The sequence below is a fragment of the Cynocephalus volans genome, chromosome 1 (assembly GCF_027409185.1).
Source record: "Cynocephalus volans isolate mCynVol1 chromosome 1, mCynVol1.pri, whole genome shotgun sequence".
NCBI lineage: Eukaryota > Metazoa > Chordata > Mammalia > Dermoptera > Cynocephalidae > Cynocephalus > Cynocephalus volans.
The window spans coordinates 47,922,704-47,947,661 of NC_084460.1; the positions used below are offsets into that span (position 1 = coordinate 47,922,704).

The 24,958-nt window shown below is 40.6% G+C and overlaps 1 long non-coding RNA gene across 1 annotated transcript in view; it reads left to right on the top strand.

Annotated features, from left to right (window-relative positions):
- The window catches only part of LOC134386079 (uncharacterized), a 49,192-nt gene extending 46,900 nt beyond the window's left edge, over positions 1 to 2,292 (top strand). The window contains exon 4 of the long non-coding RNA XR_010024445.1: positions 1,446 to 2,292. This is a non-coding gene — a long non-coding RNA (uncharacterized LOC134386079). The remainder of the gene's footprint in view (positions 1 to 1,445) is intronic.
- Positions 2,293 to 24,958: the final 22,666 nt, after the last annotated feature.

Here is a 24,958-nt window from a genome sequence, read left to right on the forward strand (position 1 = left end):
CTGCAGTCACTTCATATTTAGAGCTAGTGCTAAACTTCCCCATATTTATTGATCCCCCCACCCTCAAACTTATCAAGTTCTAAAGCCTAATTATTGATGTAATAGCCGAGATGTTAGGAGAATTGTAAGCCCCTTTAGCTAATGCATGGCATATGTCGGAGGGATTCAGCTAATTCACATATCTGTCTGCACTATTAATAGAGAAGGTTACATGCCAATTACCCAGGCTTCAATCAGCCTGTTTGGATACAATGGAGGCAGTGTTCACACACTCGATGGGCCACATTCCTTCCCGACATCAGAAGCAGCTGGTCCAGATAAAGACCACTGGGGTTTTGATATTTAGGAATCACGTCTACCGAAGAGTTAGAATTGAGACTCGATTGCTACATCGACAAATACCTGCAGGTATCTTTAACCTGAATTCTTTTGAAAAATGCCTAGTGGGTTTGCAGTTCACTGGTCTTTACATGTTTCCTGCTCAGACTTGTTGGGTGGGTGGGTGGAGGGGCTGAGGAAGAGGAGAGAGACAAAGGCACAAGAAGCTTCAACGACAAAGGACAGAATAACAGAAACGGGTAAATGGACTCCACTATAATAAAAACCTGCACACACGCTTGTGCCCAGTTTGAGAATCAAACAGGCTCAGACATTTCCCTCCTAAGAGTTTGAACTTGTGTGTTGAAAAATACATAGATATATGTATAAATATATATATATATCACCTCCATTCGTTTCTTTTTCCTTTTTTCCTCTTTTTCCCCTTTCATTTCTTTTTTTCCCTCTGATTCAGGAAGTAGAATGGAAGTATTGCAATATCATCAGAAAACGCTGCTTCCGGTGGTATTTTTAACCAGGAACAGAAGCTGAAGTGTCTGGAACCACTGGAGAAAGCCCCTGCTCTCCTGAGAGCTGTTCTCTAATTTTGCTGGCAGAGAGCACTGGATCAGTGATCAGAGAATTAAAATGGCAGATGTTGAGGATTTTAGGGGGAGGGGAGGCAGATACCTGAGACTCTAAAGCAATTTTTTCTATTTTTTCCATTATCTCCATTTCTAAGATCACAATATTAAGACAAGAGTGGCTCCCACTTGTCTAAGGTCACACAGCCAAACGTTAGCACAACCCTAAACAAAAACAGAAAAAAAAAAAAAACCAAAAAAACCCCGGACTTAGGACCTGCCTCTCAGGCCGTATCATTACCCTACTGGTATGACTCAAACATAGCAGCAGACTTCCATACCTTCCTTAAAAAAAAAAAAAAAAAAAAAAAGCTAATAAACAACAGGCAGATACAAGACGTCAGCATTGTTTTGTGTGCTATTTCAGCTCTGTGTGTATTTTTTTCCACCCTCCCAGATGAAAATACAGTAATTAACTCCATACAGAAGGGGGAGGGGAGAGGAAACTCTCCCTCCCTCTCTCTCTCTCTCTCTTTCTCCTAGACTTGAAAAGAAATTCTGGCAGATAATTTGGCTGAACATGAAAAGCGAGAAGCTGCTTACTGACGCCCAAATAAAGTGCTAGGTTGGTGAGACTCCGCGGGCTGAGTTGGTTATTTCGCGGCATGAAAAGCAGACATTTATCTGTTCCCATGGAGATGCGATTTCTACTAGTCAATCAGGCACTGGGGAGGTCAGACAATAGCCAGTAGTTCCTCTTTTTCATCTTGAGACAGTCCATTCCCGCTCTTTTTTTTTTTTTTTTTTTAACATTTCACCTAAATTTAAAGGAATCGAAATGATTTCTCAGAAATACCTGCAAACACAGCCATTGTATTTTCAAGTGATCAAAATTAACAGGGAATTCCAGCTGCCTCCGAGGAAGACGGGGCGTGACCACCCCCGACTCTTGCAGTTTCAAATCATAGGTTGTTCTGCCACAATCCTTATTTGCATAAATTTGTCTTCCAAACCGGAATTCTCCCTCCTAAATAATTAATAAAGCCGTAAGTTAAATGTTGAAATTTCCCAAACAACTGTTGGAGAGAGAGCAGGGGACTTCAAACAGAACACCGTGGAAGCAAGAGAAAGCTGCCCCAGGAGCGAGCAAATCCTGGAACCGCTGCAAGTCCGATAAATTGTAAACTTTGTTCCTGGCATTTCCTTGCCCGAAAACTGCTCGTTGCACAGTGATTAAGGCCGTTAATTGACCTTATGTGTTTGTTATCAATGCCAGAAAGTAGATCATGTCTATTTGCAAAATACGTTTATTTCACTATCGCAGGGTAAGCGCCTCAAAACTGGGATTCACATAAAAGACTTTTTAAACGATCTTCTCACCAGTGTCTCTTTTTCCTACATTATTTTTACACACGCCCGAGGCAGAAGAAAACGTAACAGAGGTCTTCCTAATTGGGAGGGGAGAGGGTATTTCCATGGGATCCCATTTAAAATTGCTGTTGACTGTTTAAGCTGCTGCTCCAACTCGCCAAGCATATTTGAAAGGCAGACTATGAAATGTGTCTTAAACAGAAGGCCGTTCACAGGACGGCAACGTTAACAGAAAACAGCAGACAGCCAGAGTCAGGATTTTGCCATTAAGTAACTTCATTCTAGTTAATGGAGTCATTCAAGTGCAGCTCAACTGCGCAGGGCAGGAAAGTACATATGAGAACGACTCCTGGTTCGCAACCTGCCCTGCCTCTCCACTTAGGTAGCTCTGACTGCATTTCCATCTCCCTGAAGGCAGAGGCTCCTGCTTCTCTGGCTGGCTAGCTGGAACAAAGACACCAATAGGGCCACCTCGGCAAGCCATCTGGAGCAGAACCAGCAAATAGCGTGTAGGGGAAGGAAAAAAACTCCAGTGTACCTAATAATCTATAATATCCCATTGTTAAGGAGGCAAAAAGCACAAATTTGCCTTGAATGTTCTTGGGAGTCTGGTTTCTTTGGAAAGACAAGGCACACATTTCTCATGTATTGTGAGTCAGTGTTCGATCATTTCTTTCTCTGATTTTCTCATTTTAGTTTTTAAAATTTAAAATGGAAGTAATAAGTAATCTCTTTAAAAGGTTCAAATACTATACAATTAAGGTAAAATAAAGTTCTTCATTCCTTCAACTCACCCCATCAAGTTCATGATCTCATCAGAGATAGCTAATAACTACTTTTTAACAGTGTGACACATCCTTCCAGACATTTTCCATAAATATGCACACACACACTCTCTGTGTTAAATATACCACTGGAATCATATTTACAGATACTATTTTACAACTTGCTTTTTTTTCACTTTAAGTATCTATCACGGGCAATTTTCAACTTTTCTTTCAATTAGTTGTAAATTTTGGGAAAAAATGTCATACATCTTTCTGGGGAAAATTCAAATTAAAAGGCTTCTGGAGAAGGGTGAGACTTTCTCCTCCCCTACAGACAATGACTATTAGCAGTTTTTAGTGTACCATTCCAGAAATAGTCTAGGCATAGATCAGCATATATGTTTATCAAACACTTACACCTTTCTTTATCTTTATACAAGTATCTTTTACCTTGTGTTTCCCACTTAGATCTTTCGGTGATCGCTCCACCTTATAAAAATTTGATGTTTTAAATGGTGGCATAGTATTTCTTTGAATGGTATTCCTTAATGTATTTATTTCACTTGTCCTTTCTGATGGACTTTTAGGTGGTTTTCAGTCTTTGCTTCCACAAACAGTGCTGCAATAAATACTCCATTCTTGTGTGTACTCTGTGATTCTCTGCTCAAACACACTCACCCCTTTCTGAAAGCAACTCCTATTACCCCACACCTGTCCTCAAGTTGCCTTAATCCGACAAAATTGATTGAATTAACTTTTTTAAGTGATGAGTTTAAACAGGGTATTATTACTGCATTAAAAATATTTTATGAACACATGCCCCTTCCTGTAGCTTTTAATCTCTCCTCCAACTTGAGAGTGAAGGACTCACGAAAAAGAAAAGAAAAAGTCTTCCTCTCCCAGGGGCGAGCCATGCCAGGATCACTACATCTAGCATCCCATGCCTGCTTATTACAAATGCATATTTCATTCTGAGTAATTCCTTTCCTTCTACCCCTTTCATCCTGGGCTCAGAGAAAGATCGCAGCTCACGCTTACAACTTAGGTGTAGCTTCCTGCTCTTTTTTTGTGTGCACGAGTGAAGCCACTGGGGATTTAGAACAAAGTGTGTCCTTGGAAAGAAGTGGGTGGAATTTTGTGTGTGCAGTGGGTGGGGGTAGAAACCCCCTCCCGGGGGAGGAGTCTGATTTCATTATACAGTTGGAAACCTGGTGAAATCATGTACATGATTGAATCTTTTTGCTCAGCTAGTGAGATCTTTTTGTTCTTTGTCTTGCAGTGTGTGCAGCAAATTTCTGTTTATGCCTGAGAAGAAGGAAATTTGAGTTAAAGAGGAGGACCACTCCATATGCTTTGTAACAAGCAAGCTAATTGAAAAATTTAATTCAGGAAGAGATGCAGCAGTGCTAAAACGAAAGAGGAACCAGGTCAGCCAGTGTTCAGAGCAGGAAAACCTAAGTTACCATCCCCAAGTTAAAAATTATATGGGGCTGGAAAATATAGTGCCATTGTTATTTGTCATTGAAATTCATAATCTTGTTTGCTGTTTTTCTTGAGGCTCCAGGGGAGCTCTCCTGCTAGTTAGGGAAAAAAGAGGTGAAATCTAGGAAGAAATGCTAGTAATAAGAAAGAAAGGGATTAGAGACTCCAGAGAGAATGAGAGGTGTAAATAATATGTGGGCATTGGTCAATCCCCACCAAGAAATGGGAGACAAAACCAGGTGCCTGAGGCCAGGAACCTAAAAACTTGAGTGGGAAACCCAGACACAAGAAAAATGTGAAAAAAAGAAAGTGAAATCTCAAGAGATCTTTTTCCTCTGAATTTTGCCTAATGGAATAAATAGAAGTTGGTTTTGCCCTGTTGCTCATGCGAGCGATGCTGTGTGCAAAGGAAATGGCTTAATGACATGCTTTCAAAGGCTCTCTCCAGACCAGCATGAACCTTAGGACAAGAATGGGTAAACTGGGGAACTGTTTCTTCCTCCAAAAAGGAGTTGAGATTGGGGCAGAAGGAGCACTTGATGGGGGCAGGGTTAACCCCTCCCAAAAAGCCCAATCTGCTTGGAACATTTACACGTCTCTGCCCTTCTCTACCTTGAATGGAATTGCTTAGGAAACAGGGAAAGGCATTTTTATCCGAAAGCTAAGCTAAGACCAAGTTGAACTTTTTGGACAATGGAAACCTCTTCCTGAGGCTGTGCAGAAGAGTGTGACACTTCCTAATTGTATGACTTAGGCAGACTGTTTCATTTTTCTACTATAAGAAGAGGTAACAATAATAATAATGATAAGGTACCATTTACAGACTCTTTGCATGGAATAAGTACTTTATACGTGGATCCGTATTATCCTCTAAACCTAGTGAGGTAGTATAATTATTATGTCCATTTTATAGAAGAATGGAAGCTCAGTCAGATCACCCAGCTAGAAAGTGGTATAGATGGAATATAATTTTAGATCAAAGGTTGGCAATTATAGCCTGAGGGCCAAATCCAGCTCAGTGCCTGTTTTTGTAAATAAAGTTTTATTGGAACACAGCCATGCTCATTTGTTTGTGTATTGCTTATGGCTACTTTTGAGCTACCATGGAAGAGACCATAGAGCCTAAAGCCCAGAATATTTACTTTCTATCCCTTTACTGAAAAAGTTTACAGGTCTTTACTTTAGGTCACCCACGCTCATTCTTCTAACCTCCATGTGTCCTTCTCCAAAAATGCCTCACGTTTTAATTGTGATGCTGACCAGGAAAAACAAATCTACAATGACACAAATCACAATGTTATTGAATAACTGAATCTATTAGAGGCCCAAGATTATTAGAAACAAACAAAATGAACAAGTTTTCTTCCTTTTTCCCCCTTTTTTCTTTCTTCCCTCAAAATTTGAAAGTGCTTATATTCTAATTTAAAACAAACAAAAAAACCTTCACTGCCTTATCAGCCTTCTCAAAATTGTATACAAATGTTTATCTAAAAACTAAAAATATATGTTAGGAAATTTTTCAAAATAATGAAGAAATGGAATATGGTTTCCCAGGAGACATACGAATTATTTTTTTACATAGGTTAGTTTTAAAACTGCAAGTGGAATAAGTTGTTATAAGAAGTTGTGAGAAGCTACCACATTTGAATCTTTTTTTATTTTTATTTTTGGTGGCTGGTGTGAGGATCCAAACCCTTGACCTTGGTGTTATCAGCATTGCACTCTAAGTGACCTAACCAGCCAACCCACACATTTGAATTTGATATGTACAGATTGGGAAACTGAGCTTTGGGGATTTTGGAAATTGATCTGTGTCATGGGGTGAGCTTAATTTTTCAGTGTTGAATATGGCTTAGTTTTTCATAGGTTTCTAGGATTCATGTAAAAGACCCAGGTTTAAAAAAAAAAAATTAGTGAGCAAGATTAATAATAATATCTTCTGTGTCTCCAACATGCCAGGCCTTGAGCTGAGAGTTCTGAATACTCTATGCTAAGTCCTCCTGATTACTCTACAAGGCAGGTGTTATTATTTGGTGTTATTGTTTTCATTTTCTAGATAGGAACAAGGTCCAGGTGCACAAGGTGCCTCAGCTAATACGTGACTGAATAACCACAAAATTTTGATCCCAAATTCCATATTTTTTTTTTTTCCTCTAAGAAGAGGCCTGTTATCAATTTCATTTTCATTCAGCCAATTCTTACCTATTTTGGGGCCTGCCGTATGCCAGGCACAGCGCTGGGCTCTAGGAATTCAGCAGTGAAAAAGACAGATAGCAATTAAGTTGCAAGTCAATGAACAGGATATTTTCAGATGAGAAAGAAGAGTGTTAGCAAGAAAATTACATGGGCTAGAAGGGATGCAGAGTGATCTAAGTTGGTTGTAGCAGTCGGGAATGGGGAAGCCAAGGAAGAGACTTGAAGAATGAGTGCAGGCCACAAGGGGAAGACTCCGGAAGAAAGTTCCAGGCAGAGGAAACAGCAAAGGCACATCCTTGGGGTGGGAAAGACGTTGGTATGTTGAGAAGTTATGTTGGTACCTGGTTTTCATGAATTCAGCAGTCACTTAACACTTGCTCAAGCTCAAAGCTCTTAGGGGCTGCTTTCTAGGTGCCAGAGTTAGCTGAGGGTTTGTCCTCAGGTCTAAGGCATGTGGCTCTGATTTCCTAACATTACTGTCTCTTTCCCTTTGCCAGACAGGAGATCAAGATGCTCTTCGTTTGTCTGCAATTGGAAATAATAATGAGTCACCAGTCACTGAGTACATGCTATATATTGTGCTAATTGCTTAATTGTATTATCTTATTTAACCTGCAAAACAACCCAATGAAATATTGTAGAACAGTAGTTTTAAAACAGAAGCACGCTGCACTGATAGTTTTAAGGGAATTAGAGTTTCTAGGATCTACATGTTTATACTTATATAAACTTATATATTTACTTATCCCTAAAATTGCCTGGAAATGTTCCTGCAGGCCTAAATACACAATAGCCCTTTTCCTACGTTACAGAGAAGTATGTGTGTGTGTTTGTGTGTGTGTGTGTATGTGTAGGTAGTACCCCAGCATCTTTCTATGGAACATTGTGGAAGGTAGGTGGTATAATAATCTCCAATGTACCAAATAAAGGAATTAACCTAAATATTGGTTTTGGGAAACCCTCCTTTAACGATTAATCAAGGCACCTAAATATAAGCATTCTATATTACTTTATCTTACATTCATTTTTTTCTAGGGACCATTCAGAACAACCAAAGAAGTATAATGATGTTGTTGGTTCTTATAAATGTAGTTGGAATTCCTTCTAGAGCCATCAAATATATCATAATATACTGGATATTCCCGAGGATAAAAATGTTATATATTTTTCTTTCAGATTTTGTGTATGCTATTATATTACGCTAAGTAGATCAGTTAAAACTTATTTTATTGAATCGTGTAATGAAATATAGATTTCAATTACAGTCACTCATCTTATTTTTTCTTAAAAATGCTTACTATTTTCTATTTCTTATTTTAAAAAGGACTTATTTGAATTATAGTAAAAAATTAAGATGTTAACTTAAAAATACACAATGGACTACATGGCTTTTTTCAAAATTATGTGAACCAAAAAAAATGAGGTCATTAGTTTAGCAGATCCTGGTTGTTGTCTACTTAATAGTAATTGCTAATTATTTTCTTTGCTGATAAAATTCAATTTACACACATGCACACAGACATATAATTTTAATTTTTTTTGACTGCCAAACTTCAATAGTCCTGGGAGATGAAGTTTATTTATTTATTTATTAAAAGATGACCGGTAAGGGGATCTTAACCCTGACTTGGCGTCAGCACCATGTAACCGGCCATCGCTATATAGGGATCCGAACTTGTGGCCCTGGTGCTATCAGTACCACACTCTCCCAAGTGAGCCACAGGCCAGCCCTAGATGGAGTTTAGATCAGTCAATACCGGTGGTTCTCAACCAACGCTACAAGGTCAGATCATCTTCAGAGCTTTAAAAAACTGTCAATGCCTGGGCCCAGCCCCAGCTACGTGCTTAAATTAGTCCAAGCCAGTTAAGATAATTTTATCTCGGTCCCTAATAATTGGTTAAGAAATTGGCATGTGACACAATTCTGACCAGTGAGAGGTGAGATAAGTTGGCTGGGGGCATGTCTTTGGGAAAGTTGTCCTTGCTCCCGAACAGGTAAAAAAGGGAAGGAATGTTCTCTCTTCAAATTTAAGAAAAGAATTTGGTAAATATATGATACCTGGAGTGGTGGTGGACATTTTGTGTCCACAAGGGACAAACTTGAAGTTCAAAGCCCACTGAGGTGGGCAAAACAAGAAGATCAAAAGACCCTGGGGCTAGAACAATTGAATTAACAATCCTGGAACTGCTCTATCAGGGAAGACATTTACACCATTTTTAGTTGGGTTCTGTTTTTCCTCAAGCTCTTCCAATTTTACAAAATAAGGAAACAGGAGCACAGAGACGTTAAGCTAATTGTCTACAAGTATAGTCATACGGTTAGTCAGTGGCAAAGCCAAGGCTCGAATATATCTGATTTTGGCCTCTGTGCTTTTAATTACTAAGCTATAGAAAAGAGATTGGTAAACTATGGCCTGTGGGCCAAACCCCACCCACCTCCTGTTTTTGTAAATAAACTTTTATTAGAACCCAAGCCAGACCCATTCAGTTTATGTATTGTCTGCAGCTGCCTTGCACTACAGCAGTGGAGTTGAGTACAGAAGGTCCTTGACTTACAATGGTTTGACTTAAGATTTTCCACATTACAATGGTGTGAAAGTGGTATGCATTCAGCAGAAACCATACTTCAAATTTTGAATTTTGAATTTTGATTTTTGATATTTTTCCTGGGCTAGCGGCATTGCAGGAGACTCTCTCATTATGCTGGGCAGTGGCAGTGAGCCTCAGCTCCCAGTCAGTCATGCCATCACAAGGGTAAACAACTGATACTCTACCATGTGCTGTGTTGCCAGTGTTTTTTAGACACTGTGTTTCGTGTTTTTACATCCCATCATGACTACATAATACTCATTTTAGATTTAACAGCATTTTCAACTTATGATATTTTCATCAGGACATACCCCATCTTAAGTTGAGGAGCATATGAAGTTGGGATCGACATTGTATGGAACTCAAAGCTTAAAATATTTATTGTCCGGTCCTTTGTGGAAGAAGCTCGCTGACCGTTGCTGGTCTAAGGCAATCACAGTAACCTACTTTCTTTGTTAATGATCATCTAGGTGTGACTATGTAAACCAGTTCTGCCAATGACACTTCAGCATAATTCTGCTAGGGAGGATACTAATGAGAAAGACGTTGCCCTGATCAAAAGAGATGATTAGAGAGGCCTCTGCTTCCTTTCTGCCTGCCTCTGAATCGGGATAAGATGATAGGAGCCCGAGCAGCTGTCTTACAACCACAAAAAGAGGGAGCATGCAAGAGGGCAGAGAAGAAATATGCGAAGAGGCTAAATCTTGGATGATACTCTTAACTGATCCAATGCTATAACTCCCTATCTCCAGATGTCGTGTTGTGTTAGATAATATTTAAGCCAGTTTTAACAGGCTACTTCATTATTTGCAGCTGAATTTATCCCATCTGACACAAATTTTTTGGTCTGGGTTTATTATCCCTATATTATATGTAAGAAACTCAAGTTCAGGGAGATAAAGGAACTTGCCCAAGGCTGTGTGCATCAAGTCAGTTCTGTCTAGCTCCAATGACAACTCCTACTCCATTACCCCACAACAGTAATACACAAACTCAAGGAATTGGGAGTCTTGTTTATATATGTAACAATTCTGTAACCAAAGGAGAATGAACACTAAGAGCCAACGTGGTTCCCTTCCCAGCAGTTGTTTCCTCTTCCTCCCTACTAACAGAACCTGGATTAAGTTTGGGCAGCAAAGCACCCAGCTCTGACGGATGAAGGATGTTTGGTCTGAGCCAATAATGTCATTCTTTTTCCCCTTTATGGGAAGTTTCACTCCCCAGATATTCTAATTCCAGGTGGGTCTGGGGTGAGGCATGAGAGTCTCTGCATTTCTAAAGCACTCCCAGGTGATGTCTCTGCTTCCATTTCATAGAACACTCTTTGACCAGCACCATTCTATGCCAGAACTTGGCAATCTTTCCCTGTAAAGGGCTGGGTAGCAAATATTTTAGGTTTTTTGGGCCAGTCTCTGTCAAAACAACTCAATTCTGCTGTTGCAGCAAGAAGCACTCCAGAAAAACATGTAAATGAGTGGATGTGGCTGTGTTCCAATAAAACTTTATTTACAAAAACAGGTGGTGGGCCAGATTTCTATGTGGGCTTCAGTGTGCTGACTCCTGGCTTAGACCAGTTATGGTTCATCTCCTGGTCCTTTTAAAGTATTTAATGTATATTCTTTTAAAGATAGTTTTTTAAATAAAGATATTTAAATGTATTCTCTGAATACATTGCTAACTAAAGGCTGAACCAATAGAGATTCTCTTAAAAAAAAAAATGATGTGGTGGTAACTCTCAAGTAGTAGTGTGTAAACTGCTATGATCTAAGCCAGTTGGGTATGGAGCAATTCTTAGGTTATTTTTGGCAGAGGTGAGAGTTAGCTATTCTTCTACAACCTAGCTACAGGTTATTATAAAATCAACCCTCTGTCCAAATTCTGCTACTCTTATAGCCAAATATTCATTAGCAAAGCAGGCACAAAACAGTCATAGAACCTGTTCTGGAAGTTCAGTAAGGTCCCAGCACTCCTTTCTTTCAGGTGCTGTGGTCATGCTCAAGGCAGGCATAGCAACATTTCAAAGGCTATATCCTGTGCTCTCTGGTCTGCATGATGCAATTAGAAATTCTAAACCAGTGTCTGGACACAGAATCAGTTACAGAACCAGGCAGAGAAGGGTATGGGTGAAGGGTAGATTGTTATCCTGTAATGCATTCTAGTCAATCCACATGTCTTGAGTACTCTAATGTCACCAGTGAAAATCCACTTCTAATATCATCATGCTAATTAACTAGTCACTAGTTTTACAATTAAAAGCCCTATTTCTGAATTGTGAGAAGCACTCTCAGCAGCCGTTGTTGGCGTACGGACCTTTCTGATATTGTGCATGCTAACTGTCCCTGAACAATGTGTTCCTGATCACTAGTTAGCTGACTGCTCCTGCAACAGAGCTTAGACTCACCGCACGAACAGCTTATCACACTGATTATACTAAAGCATTTTCAAGTAAAGTATCGACACTGTAACTGAGAGGTAACCAACTGTGTCTACTACAGGGCTTGTCGCAGGAGTAGAGATTATGTGGTTAAAATCCTGGCAGAGAGTGGCCACTCAAAAAAAAAACAGTGCTGTTACTACTGTTCAGAGAACTCATCAGAAATAAAACACTGTAATGCCAGTTTTTGTTTTGTTCGTTTATCTAATTTTCTGACTTTACAAGGTAGAGATACAGATAAGGAAAACGGGGCACAGATTGGGTAAGAGCTGGGTCCCAATCTAGTGTGCTGCTTGCTAGTTGTAGATGTTACTAGGTAGGTTATTAAAGCTCTTTACAGGCTGTTGTGTAGCACAACTCAAGTCAACCCTTGGGTAGAATTAGTGCTGTTGATTTTGCCCCCTGGAGTTGTCAAGAAAGGACCTCGTATGTAAAAGGGGGGTCATGATGGGAATGATTATACAAGACAGTCACCTAAAACACTTAGCCTAGCGCCAGCACATGGTGAACTCTCTGCAGATGTTGCCTGCCGTTATCCTTACCCCAATTTTGCAGACAAGATCTAGATTCACAGAGATTACTGAAAGTTACTTAATCACAGAGATTAAGTGATTTTCCCAAAGACACAGGCAGAGACTGTGAAAATAATAGCTGCAAAATAGTGCCACCCACACTAAAATAATATATTCCAGGAGTTTGGGAGAATCTTTTATCTTAGGCTTTTTTAGAAAGTTACAAGGACACCTATCAGTGGTTTGAATTTTACATTTAAATGAGAAAGTTGAGGAAATATTTAAAGAGGGTCTTTGGCCAGTGTAGAATGAGTTAGATCCAAAAGCCAGTTTATCAGAATTCTTGCTCTTATGTGTCTGGCAGAGAAAGTTCTGAGATTATGTGTCCTCATCAATCAGAATGGGCATTTTTTCTTGTTTTTAGTCACCCACCATCTGAACCCACTTGTTAAACTTGAGAAGTTCTTCCTCTGTGATTCTTGGAAGGAAACAGAATTTGCCTTTTACCACAGAAACTGAAAATGTCAAAAACTGGTTTCCAGCCCCTCAGAGATTTAGGGCTACCCTAATTCAGTTAAGACCTCATCTTAACTTAACTAATTATATCTGCAAATACCTTATCTCCAAATAAGGTCCCATTCTGGGTTTTGGGGGGATACTATTTAGCTGCCAATAATCTTTAATAGCATTTTCTGCCTAAACTGACCAGCACTGGTATCTGTTGCTTGCAACCAAGAATTATTATTATTATTATTATTTTTTTTTTTTGAAAGATGACCGGTAAGGGGATCTTAACTCTTGACTTGGTGTTGTCAGCATCACGCTCACCCAGTGAGCTAACCGGCCATCCCTATGTGGGATCCGAACCCATGGCCTTGGTGTTATCAGCACCACACTCTCCCGAGTGAGCCACGGGCCAGCCCGCAACCAAGAATTCTGATGAAGAAGTCATCAACAGCACCATAAAATCATGGAAACAACCACGGATAAGCCACTTTCTGTTGTAAGGTTTGCCCATGAGGCAGCTGGTAAGACAGAGATGCGAGTTACATTAATTTGTGTTTCCCTGTCAAACAGAAAACCTCATTTCTGTAATTCAATTCAGTTTGGACACATAGATAGCAAGATTTCTAAGACACAGACACTCTGTGCCAATAAAAAATACGAGACAATGTTTCTTTAAAGAAATATACTGGAGAAAAATATGTTGAGTCCTCAGGACTGGCTACATCAATTGCTGGGCCCAGAGCAAAATGAAAATTTAGGGCTTCGTGTTCAACAATTATTAAGAATTTCAAGACAGCAACAGCAGAGCATTAAACCAATTGTGGGACCCCTGTTTGACAGCACAGGATACCCACGAAGCCAGCCCTGGATGCCCTTAATCCAAATTTTGAAACAAGGAAAACAGTCTCCACTTCTTGAGCACTTATTTTGAGCCAGGCACTGCACTTCACGTTTTTGTAAACAAGGCTCATCTGTTTCTTACAATGACCTTTGAAGAAAGTATCGTATCATCCCCCAATTATAGATGAGGAGGATGAGAAAGTCAAGGGTACCATGACTTGTCCAAGGTCACAGAATCAGGAGGTGGTAGGACAGAGATTCACATCATGGACTCCCAAATCCATTCCTTTAGCATCAATTTGTACTGTCTCTCAAAGTCATGAATTCTTTGTTATAGAGTTACATTTTCAGTATAGTAAAGGTAAGACAATTTGTCCCAATATTAGTGTGATAGGTTGAATTTTGTCCACACAAAAGATAGGTTGCAGTCCTAAGTCCCAGAACATGTGACTGTGAACTTATATGTAAACAGGGTCTTTGCAGATGTAATCAAGTTAAAATATGGTCATACCGGAGTAGGGTATTCATGATATCAAACTACTTCACAGTGATACTAAGATACTATTTGCCTTTTTCAGTCTTATTCTTTCACGAATTATCGTGAATTTTCCAGAGGCTGCATGAAGTGTGATATTGCAACTGTCTGAATGAAAAGCGGATATGTGACTCTACTTGCCTTCTTTGAAGTCAAGTGTCAAAGACATTTGCAAAAATGTGAAAACAAAGCCACTCTACTCACTAACATTTGGGGGAGAAAATAGTTATTTTTCATGAAAATATGTTATTCATGTTAACATATGATAGGCTTAAGATTATAATTTTTAAATGAATTAATAAACATTTAAAACATTTCTCAGTTTTAATTCTGAATAGGGTAAATATGGATAGATATAACTCTCTATATAAAAGCTCTTTGGGGTCCTCAACAATCTTGAAGTGCGCACAGGGGTCCTGAGATCCAGACATTTGAGAACTGCTGATTTAGGGCAATGTCACACCTCCTTCCTGGAAATTTTGCAGGAAGGAGACTATTTCCTGTTTCTTCCACAAAGTTAGAAAAACTTATGCTTCAGAGTGCAAGCTTGGGATTTTGAAGTCCTGAATTCAAAATTTTATTCTAGAATTTACAAAGAGGATGCTAAGGGACCAGTGACTTAAAGCCTCTGAGATTTAGTTTCCTCATCTGTGAATTGGCGATAAGACCCACCTTTTAGAGGAGTTGTAAATATTAGACATGTACTCACTAACTTTTAGCAATGGAAAGCCTTGTTCTATGGAAGAAAGGGATGGACTAGGGTGGCACCTCCCAGACTGGGTAGTTTCCTGTTACTTTAGGATCAAGTCCAAACTCCATGCAGGCTAGAAAGCCCTGATAGACCTGGCTTGATGGAGGCTCACCAGGAAGAAGTGTCCGTCCCCTGCTGGCACGGTTTTGAGGCTCAGATGAAGCAGGCTCTGTAAGGCCTGTAGCTCAGCACTTGCCATAGAGTCTGGGATGCATGCACATGAGCTCTGTGTAGCTAAGACCCAGCCTTGGATCTGCTAGAGTCAGGAAACTAGATCAGCTTATTTTTGTTGTCATGACTAGGGGGGATGTGCTACTGGCATCTATTGGGTGGAAACCAGGGTTACTATTAAATATTCTACAGTGTATAGGATGGTTTCCTCCCTCCCCAACCCATCCCCACCACGGCAAAGAATTATCTGGCCCAAGATGTTGATAGTGCTGAGGTTAAGAAGCACTGGATGGGACCCCCAAGAAAAACCTTTCTACACCTTGACTTTCTCTCTTCTGCAGCCCAGATTAAATCCATCACTATTTTGTGTTGCTCGAGGTTCTAAATATGCTTTAAAACTCCTGGCTTCTTCTTATGTTCTTTAAAAAGTTTTTTTTTTTTTTTTTTTTTTTTTAAATCTAATCTCTAGCAGATTCTACTGCAGCTTTTTAACAGATGTCCTGACCTTCAGGATTGCCATCTTCCATTCATTCATTCATTTCATTAATTCATCCATCAGATACTGATTGAGTGATATAAGTATGAGAAATTGTGTGAGGCCCTAGAGATTGTGTAAACAGTGAGACAAAATTACCCACACTCAGTGCTTTTACAGACTAGCCAGAAGTTCTCTAGAAATGCATATCCTGTCATATCATTGCCCTGCTTAATTCCTTCAAAAGCTTCCCGTTGCTCCTAGGATAAAGTCCAAACTCTTTATCACACCTCATCTCTCCCTGTCATTATCTGTTCCAGCTGTTCTGAAAGTCTGTTTTGCACTTCCTCTGACACCACTCTGGCCTCAGGCCCTTTGCACTGCCCCAGGCTGTTGATATTCTCTCTCTGTTCCTGCTCAAGGCTGCTTCCTCTCTGAGGCCTTCTCTGATCCTAGACTCTTAGGTGGCCAGTAAGAATGCCCATATATCATCCTTCCTCAGAACATTCATTGTGCCCCATGGTAATTCATTGTTAACATTGTTAGCTAACATATATGAAGTCCTTACTATGTTCACAGCACTTTTTAAAAGCACTTTCTATGTTACTAACTCTTTTAATCCTTAGAGCTTTGTTATGAGGTATATTCTATTATGCCCATTTTACAGGAGAGGAAGTCAAAGATCTGAGAAGTCGAACATCCAGCCTAAGATCACATGGGTGGTGAAGGGCAGAGCCAGCATGAGAGCCCAGCGCTTCCACCCCTGGGGGAATCTCTCCTGCCTCTTGCTCCATAGCAGCAGCTCAGTTTTCGTCTTCCCTGCTAAGTGCAAACCGTCTGGTCACAGCTGCATCCACAGTTGGGAGCTCAGCTCTGGCACATAATGGAGTATGAGCATCACTCCAGGGGGATACCACAGAAAGATGTGTGGACTTCCATACCATCCAGATCCCTTCTAGGGTAATCATGGGCGAGTCACTTGGCCTCTCATGGCTTGGTTTCCTCACCCAAAAAAGTAAGGATGGCACCCTCCCTCTGCTTGTTTCCTGGGGTTGTGGTGCTGATCCAAGGAGCTAACACAGGAAAAGGTGCCTTAGAAACAGCAAAGTGTGAAACACACTCCAAGGATGTGTTTTATGATTATCCATTCATTTACCAAACTTAAAGACATTTGTAAACTGCCTTTGAGATTTTTTAACAGAATATCATCTGTATCACTACTTAACTTCTTTAAAAAACTGGTTCTTCTCACCCCCCCTTTTTAAAATGTGACTTTTCTCAAACCATAATACCCAATGAAATCATGGGTTTAATGAATTAGGTATATATATTTTTCTCAATCATGTTAAGTTGAATTCATAACTAGTAAATTAAAAAACAGTTGCATGTGTCCCTCCAAATCATCTTGCATAGTACAGGTGATGTGTGAGCCACTCATTGGAGGCATCGATCGAGGGTTTACAAAGCACATGCTCTGTAGAGAGCTTCACCATGTGCTGTGAACTAAACATTTATTGGTAATTCCTTTTATCCTATCATTTTGGTCTGTTTTTCAGAAGAGGAACTTAGGGGCTTGCTGGAGATTAACATCCACATCCCCATTCTGCTTTAAAAAAATTACTAAGAAATACTCAAAACATACGATGTTTTGATCAGGGATTTATAACTACAGCCCATGGGCCAAATCTGGCCTTTTGTCTCTTTTTGTAAACAAAGTTTTATTAGAACACAGCCATGTTCATTCTTTTACATACTGTCCATGGCTACTTTTGAGCAAAATTGAGTAGTTGCAAAAGAGATTGCATGGCCCACACAGAACAGGTGTGTTTACCCTCGTGATTACTGGTCAGCTGTTCCAGCACAGTGCCTGGCACACAGGTGACGCTCAGCAAGTACTGACTGAGTATTTACTAAGTACTCTTACATGTACTATCCCATTTATTCCTCCTCAACACCCCAGCAGGTAGCTACCATTCAGAGTCCACACACCTGCATCCACAATTTCTGAAATCAAAGACACTCCAAAAGCCATACTTTTAAGGAACAAATCTTACAGCAAAATCTGATTTGCTCTGACTTGACTCGTTTGGCTGCAAAATACGACTTGAAGGAATGTGAGACTACTTATAGCCTATATTTCTCAGACTTGATGTTTGTCATACCTTTGTATATTTCTCATACTTGATGTTTGTCATACTTTGTATGTTTCTCTGTGGACACGCTGATGGGTCTGATTTCGTATGGGTGCTGCCCCAGGCCCCACTGGGAGTACCATGTGAAATAGGGCATAAGCACCACATCACATTTCTACAATCTGAAAAATTCTGAATTTCAAAGCATACTTAGCCGTCAGGGTTTGGATAAGAGATTTAGATATGTACTCTCTCTCATTTGAAAGCTGAGAAATAGAGAGACTAAATAACAATGCCATCGGATAACAGAGCCTGGGTTTGAAACCAGGAATCTGATCCCTGAGTCGAGTCTGTAACGACTCTGCTGTCTTAGGGGAGGTAGGCTGATCCTTATTGACTGGATGAATTAAAGGGTAAATGAAGTGGGTGGAGCCTTGTTCCCACCCCTGGGCTGGTTTGCCCACTGCTAGGGCGATTCCTGCCTTTCCTCTGTTGGAACATCTTTCTAAGCCAAGTGCTGCAGCTATAAATGTGCTTGCAAAACATGCGTGGACACACACTCACACCCCTCCCTCGGCAAGGAGCTACATACTCTTATATTTCCTGGAGCTTTTATGGCTGCCTGTTGTTTCAGCAATCTCATCTTTATGAATCAGGTGACAAAACCCACTAGTAACCAGGCCAGGGGAAAAAAACAGATGCTTTTCCAGCCAGGCAGGGTTGAGCTGAGCAGTTTGTCATTGTGGTTAAACCTCTGCGTCCATCAAGGCACAGCTCCTTGTAAGAAATTATTACTGTTTTCTCTCTCTGACTTTAGGAACTGCTCTGGCCCTGAAAACTCAAATCCACGGCTAAGAGGAAAAATGCAATTTGTCTTTTGGGTACATAGACTAGACTAGGGCACGGGGGTACGGTAATGCTGTTTCTGAAAGCACCAGGACATTGTCCCCTCCTGTCGAGAGGGAAGTGAGCCTTCTCTCGTGTGCCAGAAGGGGACCTGACGTGGCCCCTAGGAGGGGCAATGGAAAATCAGCATGGTTTTAAGTGAGCAAGAATCTTCTAAAACGGCTCGGGGAAGGGTGTTAAGCTATAGGTATGGCCAAGCACTGACTGTCAGCAATATTGTTAATTAAAACACAGTTGCAGAAGGGTGAATACCATATGATTCCCTCTGTTTAAAAAAAGGCATGTTTCTGCGTGTGTGTGTGTGTGTGTGTGTGTGTGTGTGTGTGTAAATGCAGAAAAAGGATAAGACAAATATGTTCTTACTATTAACCCAGGAAGTAAATAAGAAATAGGGCAGGGGTGGGGGAAGGTGTATGTGTCAGAGAACAGTGAGTTTCTATTTTCAGTCATATACACTGCAGTATTTTTCCTTTACTTATGTAATCTAAAATAAAAATAAATAAAATTAACTGGCACGAACAAACAAATACCCAAGGAAATAGCTACAAAGTAAACAGAAAGCCCTTTAACTTCTAAGAAGTAGGAGTCTCCAGAACACAAAATAGCTTCCTGGTTTGGGGCATTCCTAGTTAAATCATATTTGAAGGCTGACTTGAATTCTGCCCTGCCCTGAACAAGGTAGACTACATAAAACAGTTACTGAAACTTCCCTGTTGAACAAAAGGGAAATGTTTGATTTTCCCTCTCTCTCTCTATCTACCTCTCTCTGTCAGAAAGCTTTGCTTAAAATTATTTACTCTTATGCTTTCCATTGTGGTTTTTATGTTTGTTTTTTCAAAGGAATAAGAAACATCCAAAATGACTGATGGTCTTTAGGTTCTATCCTTTGGCATATACATCCTATTAGATAAAGGCATCAAATCATACCTTTGAATATTAAAGAACAAAAATCACATTTTAAAACCAGCCCCATTTGCAGCCTGAGAGGAACAGAGTGTCCCGGAGGACCCTTTAGGCTGTGTACAAAACTAATTTCGGTCTTCGGTTGATCTACTCTAAAACAATCTGGTTGCGTTCTTGCTTTTAGATTGTCTTTTAATTGAAGTGTCACTAGATTGTCTGCTACTTTTGTTGAACTTATTCCTTATAAATTGGGTGAAATAGGAAATAGGACGTGAAGGAGGAGCCCGAGAAGGGCGGTGATGGTGAAGCTGGGACAGGCTCCTTTCTGCTGTCTCCACCTCCATTTGTGGGGACACAAGGACTTCAACAAAACGGTGGCTGCTGGCAACGCATGGGTTTAGAAGCTTTTCCAGTTAGGAATCTAAAGCTGACTTCTCTTAGGAGAACAGGGCTGTATACTTAATTACTGGTGCCTTAGTCATAGGCACTGAAAGAATAAGTAACCCGCACGGGCGGATCTTAACTCAGATTTGTGAAGTGGACAAATTATTTTCTGAAGGTGGGGATTTTTAACTTTACAGGATATTCCTCTGGTTGGCAAATGTTTGTTAGAATTCCTGGGGCTTTCAGACTACAGCGTTTTGTTAGAGAAAGCCTATTTGCACCCACCTTTTAGAATGTGTTTATATTAAATGGGGATCATGCCAAAAAAAAAAAAAAAAAAGATTTGTTTCCATTAATCAAATGAGATTTTAAAAAAAGGTCCTTTGAAAGCTTGATCCAAATGTTAGATTTTGTTACTGTCCCTGTCAAAACACTATTACCATATTTTTTCTTGTTTGATCCTCATAGCAACCCGGGAGGTTGTCAGAGTAAGCAACCTTCATGTTACAGATGAGAAAAAAGAGGAATAAAAGGTTAACTCATGCATGTAAACAATCGGCCAGAGAGAGTTCAGGATTCCCGTCTCTTTCTCTCAACCTTTTCAGTGAAGGTGAGTATAGTCTCCATCAGGTTTTATGCCGGCATCTCCAGGGTTCATCTCGTGCTAAAGGTTATGGAAAAATCCCCAAGAGCACAATAAAACCCAGAGAGGACGTTTACTTAAGCATGATTCACCCCAAATACCCACTTCAGACTTTGGGGAAGGGACTAATTTTGCCTTTGTCATCGGGTACACACCATGAGCGCCTGTAAGTCCTGCTTGTCTATTTTTACTTTGTTTATTACCTAAGGTGAATGTGCAGCTGTTGATCTTAGAGGACCACACTAGGTCCCGGGAGTGGGTGGCAATGTGATTCTGCAGGCAGAGATAATAATCCCAGACAATCGTAGGCTCCTTTTATTTCAGGGGTGTGCCCCTTCGCTCACAGAAAGGAAGACTGAATCACAGAATGGAAAACAACCATGACACAGCAGAGCAGGAAACAAAAGAATGCACTTAACTCTCATTTCCCTGCTTAACTTTTAGACTCAATGGTCTTAAAGGTAGACTTTGATCCAAAGGTGAAGACTCCTTTCTCATTACAACAGTAACTCAGAAGGCAGCATCTGGATGTCTAAGTGGACAGTCTGTGGGTTTTTGCTTAAAGGAAAACAAATAAAAGTAACCTGGCCAAAACCAAAACATGCAGATCAGAAATTGAGTGCATGTGGGCAGCAAGTAAGAGGTTTCTAGCATGCAGAAAAGTAATGTAAAAATAGTAACAATGATGCTAATAATAAATAATAGTTATAGTTCACATAGAGCTATATGTCAGGTACTATTTTAGGTGCTTGACAAGTATGAATTCATTAAATGCTCACAGCACCTCATGAGGCAGATGTTGTCATTGTCCTCACCTCTCAGTTTTCTCAGCGGAAACACAGCCAGGCTAAGAAACTTGTCCAAGCCTGGTAATGACGAAAGAGCTCAGTCCCCATCCCTGCCCTGCTGATGTTTACAAACATATGTTTAGGCATTGATTAACTCCATTTTGATCTACCCTCTCCCAACACGAGCTCATTTGGTAACTGTGTGCTATTTAGAAAAGGAACCCCACCCCCACCCCCCTTCCCAGGTAGGTGTTGCCTCTTTGGGTTAAGGGCTTGTCAGGAGATCTTCAGGGGCTCTGAGTGGCAAGTGCAGAAAGAGCTCAGTTTCAACTGATTGTTTCTCTTGGCCAAGTGCCTCTGTGTAGGGCCACACTTTGTGTTTGGGGTGGTGCCATGGCTCCCACACAAGTCAGTTATGAGACTTTGGGCAGGATCCTCAATGTCTTTGACTCTTTCCCATTTAAAAAATCAGCCTGGGGCCGACCGCCTGGCGCACTCAGGAGAGTGCGGCGCTGGGAGCGCAGCGGTGCTCCCGCCGGCGCAGGTTCGCATCCTACATAGGGATGGCCGGTGCGCTCATTGGCTGAGCGCGGTGCGGGCGACACCACGCCAAGGGTTGTGATCCCCTTACCGGTCACAAAAAGGACAAAAAAAAAAAAAAAAAAATCAGCCTGATGAGGCTGACCTCATACAGAGGCTGTGGTGAGCACAATCGTTGACTTGTGCATGAAGCGCTTGGAACTCAGGAAACACCAAGGAGACAAAAACAAACGAGACAATGAACAAGACCAGAGTTTTTGGATTGTTCTTCCCGTTGGATCACAAACTCCTTGGAGACAGAGAGCAGCCATTTGGAGACTCATTCTGAAAGACCAAGAACTACATATCACAGAAAAGGCACTGGTGTTTTATAAGCAACAGACCATATCCTCACTCAGCTCTTAGCCTTGAAAGATGCTGGTGCTTGAATAACTTGTACAATTAAGCTGTGCTTGCTACCAACTATCTTGTTTGGATCGTGGACTTGAGAGTGCTGTATTGAAATAAACACAATGGAGACTGCTAAAGTTGGGGATTGCTTTCAGAATGCTTTTCACTGAGTGTGAATGGGCTCATTGATATTATGGGTAAGGTTAACATGACCGTGTGGGGGGATCAGATGCCCCACATGTGCATCCCAATGCTGTCACTTAAAAGCTGTGTGACCCTGGACACATTTCTTAGCAATGGTCTGCAATAGTTCCTCATCTTTAAAATGGAGATAACAGCTCCTCCTTCATAGACTTGTGAAGCGTAAGCAAGAAAAATCCATGTGAAACGTGTCACACTATCCATGACAAATAATAAGTACTCAAAAAACGTCAGTTAGCTTAGTTAATTTATCATTATTATTATTAAATAGAATATAAACCTAAGGGCAGTACTGGCATTTTCTGATTCTCTTAAATTCTCTAAGCTTAACACCACAGGAAAATAAATACACATTATACTCAATAAATGCTCGTTAATTGATTGGTCTGTGTCATCTCTCCTGCCTTCTTTGAGGATGCAATATTTTTTCTTCAACCACTAGATGAGTGTGAAATTTAGTTCCAGACTCGTACGTCAGTGTCTGTCGCTAGGAAGAAGCTCCAGGGCAGAAGATCAGTCGGCATCTTTAATTGCTTAAATTGCTAGGACTAGAGTTCTTAGAAGCTCAAAAGCCAAGGATGTCCTTTTCTTGTCTCTTGTAGCATTTTGGCTATGGTTTTCTTTTCTTTGGGTGCGTCAAAGGCCAGGCTCCAGTTTAAATATGGAAGGTTGATGAAAGTCCATAAAGGGATTTCTCTCTCCCTCTGCTTATTTGGAAATTTAAATGCATGGATAATGCAACTCTATGATATACATTTTTACATTGAGGAGATTTCCCACTGAGCTCTGCTGAGCTGCTGGATTAGCAAAGGTCACTTCAGGCTTTCCTCCTATGGAATATCCAGGCTCCTCCCAGTAGCGGATCCTACTGGTTGCCTACCTACATGTTAGATTGTCTTGGCTGCATGTAGCAAGAACTACCATGGGTTAACCAATAGGATTGTATTTACTCTTCCTACATAATAAGGAGTCTTGGATTGCAGGTCTGCTGGAACACTTCAAGGAGGTCATCAAGGACCAAACTTTTTCTCCCTCTCTGCTTTACCATCTTTTGCATATGGCTCTCTTCTTCCTAGTTCCATGATGGCTGCTCCATCACATGTCCTGGGGACAAATTCCATATGGAAAGAAGGGGAGAAGGTAACAAATGTGCATGCTAGCAGAATTTTCCTTTTTATCAAAGAAAAAAAATTCTGCAAGGAAGTTGGGGCAATCAAGGTTTACTTAGCTAGGCTTCCTGGCACTCTGAATAGATTCTGCTATTTGCTCATCAAATATTCTTTCTTCTCTCTTTCTTATTAACTAGCAATATCTACCAATATTACACGACTATTGTTATGGTCCGAATGTTCATTTCACCCCAGAACTCATATGTTGAAACCTAATCCCCACTGGGATGGTATTAGGAGGTGGGGCCTTTGGGAGGTGATTAGGTCATAAGGGTGGAGCCTCATGATGAGATTAGTGTTCTTATAAAAGAGGCCCATGATAACTTCTGGATAACGGGGGAAAAAAGAAAGAAAGAAAAGAGGCCCCAGAGAGCTGCCTTCTTCCTTCTACTATGTGAGGACACAGTAAGAAAGTGCCATCTAAGAACCAGAAAGCAGGCCCTCAGCAGACACTGAATCTGCCAGCACCACAGTCCTGGACTTCCCAGCCTTGAGGACCAGGAGAAATACATTTCTGTTGTTTGTAAGCTGCCAGTTTATGGTATTTTGTTCTAGCAGCCTGAAGGGAATAAGACAACTGCTCCCTTCTTCCTCTTTCCTAACAGGTATCCACCCTCCTCAAGGTGGTCATATGCGTCAGGGAATACTTGGTCCAGCCCCAAGAAGTGGGCTCTCATTAGTTTATGCTATTCAAGATGATCTCTTTTTTAATCAATGATTCTTTTATGTATTTATACATCATTTTGAGAAGTGAGATTTGGGGGGAAGGGGGCTCAGGGGACTTAGGGGAAAAGTACTTTCTTCCTGAAGTGAGACTCAAGGAGCTGAAGACTTATTTTTCTGCTTCTGGATGCTGTTGTGTGAAGACATGATGTCTGGAGCTGTGCAGCTATGTTGAGAACATGAGGGGAGCCAGTCTGGAAGAAAAGGCCAGCATGTTGGGACTGGCAGGGTGGAAAGACAGAAAAAATCATGTGATTCAGGAGGCCACTTAACTGCTGATTTAACTGGAGATACTTTTCTTCCAGACTTCTGATGTGAGATGAAAGTATTCTTTAGTGTTTAGCTATTTTGAATTTCTCATACTTGGACCCAAAAATATTCTAACTGATACTTTTGTATGATGAGACTAGTAGGATGGATCAATTTTTTAAGTGAATATTTCTTTAAACAATAGAAATAACTGTCTCTCTGCCTCCGTCTTCGGCTACTAGGTCAGGACACTCCTGCTTCAGGGCCATCGTACCTGCTGTTCCCTCTTCCTGGAATGCTCTTTCACCAAATGGCCATTTAGTATTATCCATCACTTTATTCAGTCTCTATTCAAGTCTCTCCTCATCAGAAGGGCTTCCCCGACCACCTCACCTAAA